Here is an 11,781-nt window from a genome sequence, read left to right on the forward strand (position 1 = left end):
ATACTGGTCTGCAGACCACACCTTGAGAAGCAAGGCTCTAGGTCTCAGGGAAAGCATGAATCAGAGGAATTGGAGAGAAATGGAGGGGAGGGGTTCTCCCACAGGTGGTGGGAACAAATCTAGAGTGTAATGTTCCAAAACTGTTATCAGGTCTGCATTTAAAGTTGGTGTCACTTAAGAAACATAGGTTACAAAATGACTGGTTACCACATATTAACAAGAATTAGACAAGCCTGGACTATACTATTGTGATTAAAACAACAAACAAATAGGTAGGGTGTTTTTAAAACACTCAATTGCTCTGCCGTCTTATTAAACACATGGCCTTATGAGGTAGATTTTAGCATTATCCCCATTTTACAGAGACTTCGATGAATTTGCCCAAAGTCACCCAATCAGCATAAGTGACTAAAACTAGATTAAATTTCTAGCTTGTCTAACTACATTTTTTTTAATCTTTCAAGCTTTTATTTAAGTGCAATGATCCAGGATGGAATTTAGATCTTGTTGAAAGCAGCCACATCCATGGGCTATACATAATCCTGAAAAGCAGCGATCTGCTCCTCCAGCATATCTGTTCCAAATTTATCATCTTCAACCACACACTGTATTTGAAGTTTCTTAAATCTGTATCCCACTGGAACTAGTTTAGATGAGCCCCAGACTAAGCCATCTGCTTGAATGCTTCTGACTCACTCCTTTCATTTCGCCATATCTGTCTCATCATCCCAAGGTTTCATGTCTAAGATGGAAGACTTGGCAACAAGTGCAGGTTTTTTTTCTTTTAGGTTTGATGATCCTCTCTAATTTTGCCCTTATCATGTATTTTTTCTTCTATTGATCTTATTTTACTTTTTTTTTTTATGGAGTCTCTGTCACTCAGGCTGGAGTGCAGTGGCACGATCTTGGTTCACTGCAACCTCTGCCTCCCGGGTTCAAGCGATTCTCCTGCCTCACCCTCCCGAGTAGCTGGGATTACAGGCACCCACCACCATGCCCAGCTAATTTTTGTATTTTTAGTGGGGGGGGGGGGGGGTTTCACTAAGTTGGTCAGGCTGGTCTCGAACTCCTGACCTCAAATGACCCACCCACCTTGGCCTCCCAAAGTGCTGGGATTACAGGCATGAGCCACCGTGCCTAGCCTTAAGTGCAAGTTTTTTGGCTTTCTTTGATTCATATTGTGCAAGGTGTTTGTTCTTCCCTTAACCTCTTTGCTTCTTCACTTTCCTCCTCATCAGATCCAAGGAGATCAATTTCATCATCATCTTTACTATTTGTAGCTCCACTTCCTGTAGTGTCTTCCACCTTAGCAGGACCATACCTGCCCACAGCTTTCTTCACTCCTGGAAGGCTGGCCTTTTCCTTTTCATAAGACTTGATCTGATTATACCAACATAGGGCATGACACAAGTCAGCAGGCGGTGGGCCGGACACTGCTTCATAGACTGCCACACGTGCTTGTGATGGCACATACCCTTGATGTAGCTCTTGTCCACCAGGTAATCGTTGAGCACCTGGAGGCTAGCTGGGCTTTTCAGATCTCTGAAACCCATGGCGTCATCGGCTGTATCCAAGAGCTGGGAGCAGCAGAAAGAGCGCAAGTTATGGGCACCCTGCGCTGAGAGAGGAAGAAGCTACATTCTTTTTTTTATTCCTCTAACATTTTATCACCCAAGCTTCCACTCTCCAGCAGAAAAATAAGTAACCTTGTTTCATCTGTAGACCTAGAACCCGTCTTTGACTGACTCTTGCTCCCACTTGCTACAGCAGGACCCTAGTTACAACAATCCCCAAAGTGTTTCTGGAAATCCCCATAAAGTATGTTGCATGGATTCACAAAATTAAGATAACCATCTGTAAAGCTTCAGCTATATATATCCAGGTCGGTGTTGTTTCAATATTTCTTCCTCCACATCCTCACGCCCGTACCTAATATCCAGCCATACTTTTCTAATCACCATTCCTAGAACATCTGACGCACCTGTTATACCTGCCCAAGCTCCTCTTCAGTGATGAATCCCAACGTCTCTGCTTGGTGAACTCCGCTTTCAAAATCCATCTCAAAATCCCCTCCTCTGTGAAGTTAAGAGTGCCTAGAAAAAATAAATCAGTGATTTTTTTCCTTCCATTGTGTCTTATTAATGAACACGTTTTATAAAGTGCCTGCCAGGAGCCAGAGTATGAGGATTAAAATGAATTAATAACGTAGAGCTTAGCTCAATGCCCAGCACCCTAAAAGCACTGCATAGGAGTTAGTTATGATGCCGATGATGACGGTGATGATGCTGCCAGTGCGTCTGAGAGAGAGAAAGGACGAACGCACAACCCGGGATCCAAGGGGCCTGGAAGCTGCTGAGAAAGGCCCACAGGAAATCCCAATACCGTGCAAATTGAGCTTTGTAATAAGGCACAGGGCACTTTTGGATAACACGGACGGGATTCTTATCCAGCCTAGGTTCTGCAAGAGATCAAAAAAGTTCCTCCAAGGAGTGGGCATAGAAGGGAGCAGTATAAATAAAAATAAATGCACATTCCAAGAAGCTGCTAAAGCTCTAACCTTTCTGGACTACGCTTTGGAAGTGCCAGTTTACACCAGGCTCGACAGTCGAGCCACTTGGATCCGAGAGCCCATGGTCCAGCTGGACCACCCAGCCTGCTCAGGACACCCGCCTCGCGAGTGGCAGCGCTAGGATTCAGGTCCAGATCTGACTGGGAAGCTTCCGCAGGGAATTCCGCCCCGGACCCCTGGAGACCCACATCGTCCGGTGTGTTTTCCTTTCACAACACTTCCCACAGCCTGTAATTACATGATTATATATTTGGGGGCATGTGTTTACTGTCTGTCTCCCTGACTGGGCTGTCAGCGTTTTGCTCACCACTGGATTCTCAGGGCTCCGCGCTCAGGAAAGGTTCAGCGAGGTTTGTGTTCAGGGAACTGGGGAGGGCGGGGCCGTAGCGAGGAGCAGCTGGGCCCGGCGCGGGGGTGGGCGGGGCCCAGGGAGTAGGCGGGGCCCAGGGAGTAGGCGGGGTCTGAATGAGTGGCTGCTGGGCAAGGAGTCTCGGCAGGTAGCACTCTGCCGAGAGCAACCCTGAGAGTCTAAGACCCTCGGGGGTGAACAGCCCCTGTCGGATGGGTAGCCTGCTCCAGCCAGACCATCCTCCACCATGTCCACATTGAGCTTTCAGAAAATGTACATTCTAACCATTGTAGTGGCCCTTTCCCGCCTTCAGAATAAAATCCAAATCTTAAATGCAAGATTATAAGCATCTTTATTCCGTTACATTTCAAACGCTTATTATTCTGAAGGGGTTTTTTTTAAATTAAGCATTAAAAGTTACTTTAATAAAGCAACTCATGGATATGTGATAAAATTGTACAAAACTAAATACACTCACAAGTGTATGTAAAACTGTGACATCTGCATAAATTTGGCGGGTTGTATCAATGTTAATTTCCTGATGGTGATAATGTAATATAACCTTGCACGGTGTTTCATTTGCTTTATTTCTTACAACTGCATATGACTCTAAAATTACCTCCAAGTAGTTTTTTATAAATATACATATATAACAGAAAATAGTTGCCAATAAGCTATTTTTTAATACTTTCTATGTATACCTCGTGTTCCCTGAAAGGTACTTGAAGGGAAAAACCAGGTCTGATTAATTTTCATAACAGCAATAGAAGTTAGTAGCTTCGTACAGAGTACAAATGAATTTCTAAGAATTCTCAGGCCACAGTTCAGTGCCTAACTCAATGATTAAGCTTGTGGGACCTTTTAAGGCCCTGGGAGAGACCCTGGCAAAAGGTTCACATGATCATATATTTTTGCAAAGTTTGAAAAATTAAGACATTTTAGTGGCCATCTATTAAGATCACTGTTTCTTTTCATTCTAACTTTCCTTTATCAAATTTCTCTTCCATCAGGTGACAGTGTCCTGGCTCAGGGCATTTTGGGGTCTTGCTAAGGGGAGATTGAGTTGGAAATGCTCCATTTTAATCACACTTTGGAAAGATGCTTTGGGGACTTTTCAGTAAAACAGGTGAGAAATTTGCAGTCTCCTGATGTGGATATATATGAAGGGCATCTTTTATTTTTTGCGTCTTTAAATATATTTTTGAAATCCTCTAGAAAAATTCATACAGTAAAAAAATGGTACATGAAACAAAAAGAAATAAAGATGAGCAATAAAACCAAAGAAAATTATTCTGACACTGAGGAGCATAACAAAATCAATTTCAGGTAATACTAAAACATAATTAATTGAGAATAAGAGACACATTTTAAATAACAACAATAGTCAGGCTTTTGGATTGCTTGATAATCTTATGATAAGAGTGAATTACAGGGACCCACTAGGAATAGATTTAAACTTGCTCAATGATTTGCTAAGGAATACTAACAACTATGAAGATAATATCAAACACCTGACCCACATTATGGAGAAGACACTGAGGACTTACTGGTTATGGGTGTTATCAATTTAATGAGTCACTGTGCATTAAGCATTCACTGTGCGAGAAAACTTCAACTGCCCTGAAAACTTATAGTTCATTCACGATAGGAATTTGATACTTCCTCAAATTTGACAACAATCTTAAAAAAACTTATATCCCTTACATGTGACATTTGTTACGGAGCTGAAACAAAGAATTCCAAACTCTCCATATAAAAACAAATTATGTTTTTATTTTTATTTATTATTATTATTTGAGACAGAGTCTCTGTTGCTCAGGCTGGAGTGCAGTGGTGTCATCTTGGCTCACTGCAGCCTCTGCCTCCCAGGTTCAAGCGATTCTCCTGCCTCAGCCTCCCAAGTAGCTGAGATTACAGGCATACGCCACCTCACCCAGCTAATTTTTGTATTTTTAGTAGAGATGGGGTTTTGCCATGTTGGCAAGGCTCGATTCGAACTCCTGACCTCAGGTGATCCACCCGCCTTGGCCTCCCAAAGTGCTGGGATTACAGGCATGGGCCACTGCACCCGGCCTCCATATAAAAACAAATTATGATCAACCACACTAGGAGAGAGAGGCTGATTATCTTTCTATTTTCTCTATGGAAAATGTAACAAAATCCTTGTTTATACAAAGATGTGTCTTGGTCCATTCGGGTTACTATAACAGAATACCTTAGGCTGGGTATTTTATAAACAATAGAAATGTATTGCACACAGTTTTGGAGGCTGGGAAGTTCAAGATTAAGGTGCCAACCAACTCAGTGTCTGGTGAGGGCTTGCTCTCTGAGTCAAAGATGGCACCCTCTTGCTGAGTTCTTACGTGGCGGCAGGGACAAATGAGCTCCCTCGAGCCACTTTTATAAGGGCGTGAGTCCCATTCCTGTGGGTGGGGTATCGTGATTGAATCACTTCCCAAAAACCCCATCTCTTAATACTATTACATTAGAAATTAGGTTCCAACATAGAAATGTTGTGAGGACACCAACATTTAGACCATAGCAAGGTGATTAAAGATTATGCAGCCAAATATAGTAGGAAAATGATCATAATAGAATATTTCAAATTGTTAATAAAAAATATTAGGTGTTTTTCTGAATCTTGTGATGTTCGTGGTACTGGACAACTTCATAAAATTTGTATGTAAGCATTCACTTTCACGTCTAACTTGGCATTCATAGTTTTGTATTCTTTTCTTAGAGAACCAAGAACTACAGAAGCATCAGGCCTCCCAAACCTGGATCTGCCTCCATCTCTGTAATCCAAGGCTATACCTGCCTCTGCTTACCTTGTCAGCCCCAGCTTCCACCACCACCCACCATCCCCAACCACACAGACACCCAGGAATTCCAAGCACCAGCACTTCACATATGTTACCTCATTTAATCTTCACACAATAGCTAGATTCTATTTTTATTCCTACACTGACGGATTAATGGCAGAGCAGGGGTTCGAACCTAGGTAGCCAGGTTCCAGCGTCCATGCTATTAATGAGAACATTTGACTTCCTCGCATGTTGGTCATATCATCTTTAAAATTTATGAAAAACTACTAACAGTGCTAGAGTTAGAGGCATTATCATTTCATTCTCATAACAACCTCAGGAGATAGACTGAGACTCTTCACTTCCATGCAAGAAATGCTAAGGATGAATCAGTCAGGATAGGCTAGGACATGCTGCAGAAACAACCTCCACAATCTCTGCGCAACAATGAGGTTATTTCTCAACTCCTGTTCTATTTGTTCTATTTCCTTCCAGTCATGTGGCAGAAACACACCAGCGATCCTGCTGTCACAGCCCAGCCTGATTGGGGCTGCTCAGATTAGAGATAAGCATGAGATGCTATGGGGAAAAAGGGACAGATGGCACCTAACCTAGCTTTGGAAGGTGAGAAAAGAGTGACAAGGATGCTTTCCTAGAGGAGCTGATACTTGAATGAGCTTTAGAATAGAGCAAAAACTAGCAAGGTGGGTGATGGGAGGAAGACTTCTTTTTTTTTTTTTTTTTTTTTGAGATGGAGTTTAGTTCTTATTGCCCAGGTGGAGTACAATGGCGTGATCTTGGCTCACTGCAATCTCCGCTTCCTGGTTCAAGCAATTCTCCAGCCTCAGCCTCCTGAGTAGCTGGGATTACAGGCATGCACCACCACACCCAGCTAATTTTTTTGTATTTTTAGTACAGATGGGGTTTCACCATGTTGGTTAGGCTGGTCTCAAACTCCTGACCTCAGGTGATCCACTTGCCTCAACCTCCCAAAGTGCTGGGATTACAGGAGTAAGCCACCGTGCCCAGCCAGGAGGGAGGGTTCGCTAAGAAAAAATTACTGCCCCTAATTTACAGAAGAGAAAACTGAGGCTTCTCCAAGATCACATATCTCACCAGCAGAGGGCCAGAGATAGACTCAGTGAATTGTCTGCTCTCCCTACAATGTTGTACGTCTGTCTTGCATGCAAATGTTTCAACATGCCTCTTCTCCTACCTGAATCAGAACCCAGCCCTCCAGCCCCAGTGAGGGGGCACAAAGAGGAAAAGGAGCTGCCGCGGAAGGAAGGCATACGCCAATGAGTTGCTGGAGGTGGGGGTCTGGGGGACGAGCACGTGGGAACCAGCCTGAGCATTTGTGAGCTCTGGAACAGTCACCCTGGGCTTCCAGACCTTCATTTGAATCTTTAACGAGCTGGAATGACGTGAGAAAGAGGACTAGGAATCTACTGGGAAAACCCCAGCTCAGAGGGCCTCTGGGGAAGGAAACCTCCTCAAATCCCAGGCTTTCTGGACTCTTCTTCTAGTGCTCCTCCTTTTCCTAGGTGCGGCAGACACTGTGTTGAGTACCTGCCCAGCCTACACCTGCCTCCCTGAGAGCTGTCCCCTCACACCCACTCTCAGAACCTTCTTGGTAATGTCTGTGCCCATCCACCCCAGCCTCAGCTGATGTGGCCCAGACAGGGATGTAGCACAGACAGAGTGGGACAGGGAGCAAAGACCGTGTGGCTCTGAAGCGAGTAATTGCAGCGCTGAACTTTCCAGGACACCCAGAGGTAGTACCATTCTTTTTTTTTTTTTTTTTTTTTGTCTCCCTTAAGGCAGTTGAATGGGTTCTAGTGATGGTTCTGTTAAATTAAGTTTAGCCTAAAACTGCCTCCTTACATATTTTAAGTTCGGCCTAAAGGTTTCTCCTACCTAGTGAACTGTAACCTAACTGGATGTGTGAACAGACTGTAACCTCCTCTTGTGCCAGTCATTGAGTTTCTGCCAATCACAGGTGGCCAACTGTTCAAATCATGTTTAAATCAGGCGAATGCATGTCGTAACCACGTGGGCTGTTTCTGCACCTCCATTCCACCTTCTGTAGGTCATTTTCCTTTTTCTGTCCATAAATCTTCTTATACCACATGACTAGCTGGACCCTCTCATTGAGGGGCTGCCCAATTCACAAATCCTTCTTTGCTCAGTTAAACTATGTCAATTTTTAAATTTGTCCTCTTTCTTCCTTTTTCTTTCCCTTTCTTTCTTTCCCCTTCTTTCCCCCCTTTCCTTCTTTCCTTCCGTCCTTCCCCCCCCCCTCTGTCTCTGTCTCTCTCTCTCTCTTTCTTTCACCCAGGCTATAGTGCAGTGGCATGATCACAGCTCACTGCAACCTTCCACCTCAGTCTCCCAAGTAGCTGAGACTACAGGCACGTGTCACCACGCCTGACTATTTTTTGTATTTTTTTGTAGGGACAGGGTTTCACTACGTTGTCCAGGCCGGTCTCAAAATCCTGGGCTCCAGCAATCCTCCTGCCTCAGACTCCCAAAGTGCTGGGATTATAGGGATCATCCTGATGCTGCCTGTCAGATTGTGTGCACGTGTGCCTTTTCCTGGGGCATGTTTCCTAGGAATCCTCTTAAGATCCTAGAGTGATCTATGGCCCAGAAAAGGTTAAGAACTATTAAAAGAAAAAAACTGGCCGGGAACCATGGCTCAAGCCTGTAATCCCAACACTGGGAGGCTGAGGTGGGAGGCTTGTTTGAGCCTGGGAGGTCAAAGCTGCAGTGAGCCATGATTCTGTCACTGCACTACACGGGTGCATGCAGGTTCTTATTCCTGTCCCCTCTCCCTCCCTCATCTGTTTTCCAGAGGTCTCCAGTTTTGGTCATTGAGGTATCCAGACCCAATCTCAGGTGGAACAGAAACCAGAGTCTTTGGTGGCAGCTCTTGGGCCAGACCCTAATGCTCCTGATGGCTGCTGTAGTACGCACGGGCAGCAGAGAGCTGTGGAGTTTGACTTCCTGCCTGAGAGTGAAAAGGCAGCTGCTTGGAGAGCCCAGGCTGACCCACTCATGGAGGGAGCCAGGGAAGGGGGACAGAATTGGCATGCCGTCTCATTCGTTTTGAAAGAATATTGTCTCTCTGTCTCCCAAGAGATGGGCTCAGCGCAGACTCTGGAAACTGAGCCAGGATTTTAGGACATCTGGATTCCTCTCTCTGCATGGCAATAAATAAGCCCTATTCTTGGGGACACTTTGGGCATCACAAAATGATAGATAAGAAAGTCATCAGAGCCGGGCGCGGTGGCTCATGCCTGTAATCCCAGGACTTTGGGAGGCCGAGGTGGGCGGATCACGAGGTCAGGAGATCGAGACCATCCTGGCTAACACGGTGAAACCCCGTCTCTACTAAAAATACAAACAATTAGCTGGGTGTGGTGGTGGGTGCCTGTAGTCCCAGCTACTCGGGAGGCTGAGGCAGGAGAATTGCTTGAACCCAGAAGGCAGAGGTTGTAGTAAACTGAGATTACGCCACTGCACTCCAGCCTCGGTGACAGAGCGAGACTTCATCTAAAAAAAAAAAAAAAAGAAAAAGCCATCAGAAGATAATAATTTTTTTATTTTTTAGAGACAGAGTCTCACTGTCACCCATGCTGGAGTACTGTGGCATGATCATAGCTCACTGCAGCCTCGAACTCCTAGGCTCAAGCAATCCTCCTGCCTCAGCCTCCCGAAGTAGCTAGGACTACAGATATGCATCAACATACCTGATTAATTTTTTTTGTGTGTGGAGACTGGGGTCTCACTATGTTGCCCAGGCTGGTCTCAAACCCCTGGTCTCAAGCAATCCTCCCACCTTGGCCTCCCAAAGGGCTAAGATTACAGATGTGAGTCACAGTGCCCAACTGAGAAAATGATTTTTAAATGCAGGTCACATTTGTGGTTTGTGTTACTTCCTGATTTTGCTAATTAGAGCAATACACAAATCCACCACTTCCCTTTTTTCCTCCTATAGCTCTATCTATGAAAATTCTATGGTGGGCATTTTCTTCTTAGTTTTCCCCAAAGCCTAGCCAGTGTCTCTGGGACTTCAAGCAGGGGAAGAAAACCATTCTTATGAAGACAAGATTGTACAGATTTCTATTCCGGTCAAGTGTTAATACCCAAAGAGTAGTTAATGCTTCCTTCCTCACTCCCCAGAAATCTTGGCAGCTGATCCTGGTTGGAGGCCATCCCAGACCTAAGGGCAGGAATATGGTGGCCATGAAGAGGATGGACAAAGTTGCTAGACTGAATCAACTGTAGACTCCAGCTCCTTATGAAAAGTGGAAAGTACATGCTGGGTTACAAGCTGACCCTGAAGATGATCAGACAAGGCAAAGCGAAATTCATCATCCTCGCTAACAACTGCCCAGCTTTGAGGAAATCCAAAATAGAGTACTAGGCCCTGTTGGCCAAAACTGGTGTCCGATATTATTGCCACTACAATGGCAAGAATATTGAATTAGGCACAGCATGCAGAAAACACTAGAGTCTGTACATTGTCTATCATTGATCTCGGTGATTCTGAGTTCATTAGAAGCATGGCAGAGAAGACTGGTGAAAAGTAAACCATACAAAATTTTGTTTAATAAAACTTGCCCAGAACTTGTTTTTTGTTTTTTTTTGTTTTTTTTGTTTTTAAAGAGTTCATGTCACCATTGCAAGAGACAGTTGGAATCTTCCCGTTTCCTCTGTTCTCAGTGTCACACACTGAGAACTCCTGGGTGATGATAACCTCAGAGGGGTTCTCTATCAGATGCCACCTCCATCTCAGGAAGTGATGGGGGAGAAGTTACACTGGACACTTACTGAGTACCAGGCTCTATGCTGCTTTGACACATCCAATGCAGGATTTATGATCCTCATTTTTCAATCAGGGAAACTAAGTCTCAGAGCAACAAAGCTTTCCCAGGATAACTTAGCTAGGGGTCTCAGAGTCTGCCTGCAAACCTAAGTCTGATCTGGCTCCAGAAGCTGTGTGCTATCCACTCTGTAGCTCTGTTTCAGAAACATCACTTTCCTTATTGTCGGTTAAGATTCCATACTGCCAGACCAGGGAATCCCATTCTCTCCCAGTAGGAAATTTCACAAACCTCCTAGTCAACAGCGAATTGGAGAGTCACCCCATAAAAGCCTGGGCATCCATCTACTAAATGCAGGCTGGGGGAGGGGCTCAGGCAGTTGCTGGTTCTGGTTCCTTCTTGAGTTTGACTTCATTTCCTGTCCTTGGAGGCCATGGGACACCCCCATATTCTTCCCATATGTTGACCTTTTTTGATTAAATAGGGTGAATAGGTTTTTGCTTCTTTTTTCCTTTCTTTTTCTTCGAGACAGTGCCTTACTCTGTTGCCAGGCTGGAGTGCAATGGTGTGATCACGGCTCACTGCAGCCTTGTACTCCTGGGCTCAAGTGATCGTCCTGCTCAGCCTCCCGAGTAGCTGGGACTACAGGTGCACACCACCATACCTGGTGAAGTTTTAAATTTTTTGTAGAGACGGGGTCTTGCTATGTTGCCCAGGCTGGTCTTGAACTCCTGGCCTCAAGTGATCCTCCTGCCTCAGCCTCCCAAAGCACTGGGATTACAGGAGCAAGCCACCATGCCTGGCTGGTTTTTGCTTCTTAAAATCACATGAACCCTGATTAACACAGAAATAAATCAATCCAGTTCTTTTTGTTTTGTTTTGAGGTGGAGTCTTGCTGTGTCGCCCAGGCTGGAGGGCAGTGGCGCAATCTTGGCTCACTGCAACCTCTGCCTCTTGGGTTCAAGTGATTCTCCTGCTTCAGTTTTGGAGTAGCTGGGATTACAGGCGTGCGCCACCACATCTGGCTAATTTTTGTATTTTTAGTAAAGATGGGATTTCGCCACGTTGCCCAGGCTGGTTTCAAACTCCTGGCCTCAAGTGATTTGCCTGCCTCGGCCTCCCAAGGTGCTGGGATTACAGGTGTGAGCCACCGTGCCCAGCTTAAATCCAGTTCTTTTATTGCTCACTTTTCAAAACGTTCCTGAAAACTTCAATAATGACATTTATGAA

At 44.9% G+C, this 11,781-nt stretch overlaps 1 pseudogene; it reads right to left on the reverse strand.

Annotated features, from left to right (window-relative positions):
• Window positions 1-497: 497 nt before the first annotated feature.
• Window positions 498-1,706, reverse strand: LOC129392986 (elongation factor 1-beta-like; annotated as a pseudogene).
• Between the last annotated feature and the right edge of the window lie 10,075 nt (window positions 1,707-11,781).

This window comes from Pan paniscus, chromosome 10 (assembly GCF_029289425.2).
Source record: "Pan paniscus chromosome 10, NHGRI_mPanPan1-v2.0_pri, whole genome shotgun sequence".
Taxonomy (NCBI): domain Eukaryota; kingdom Metazoa; phylum Chordata; class Mammalia; order Primates; family Hominidae; genus Pan; species Pan paniscus.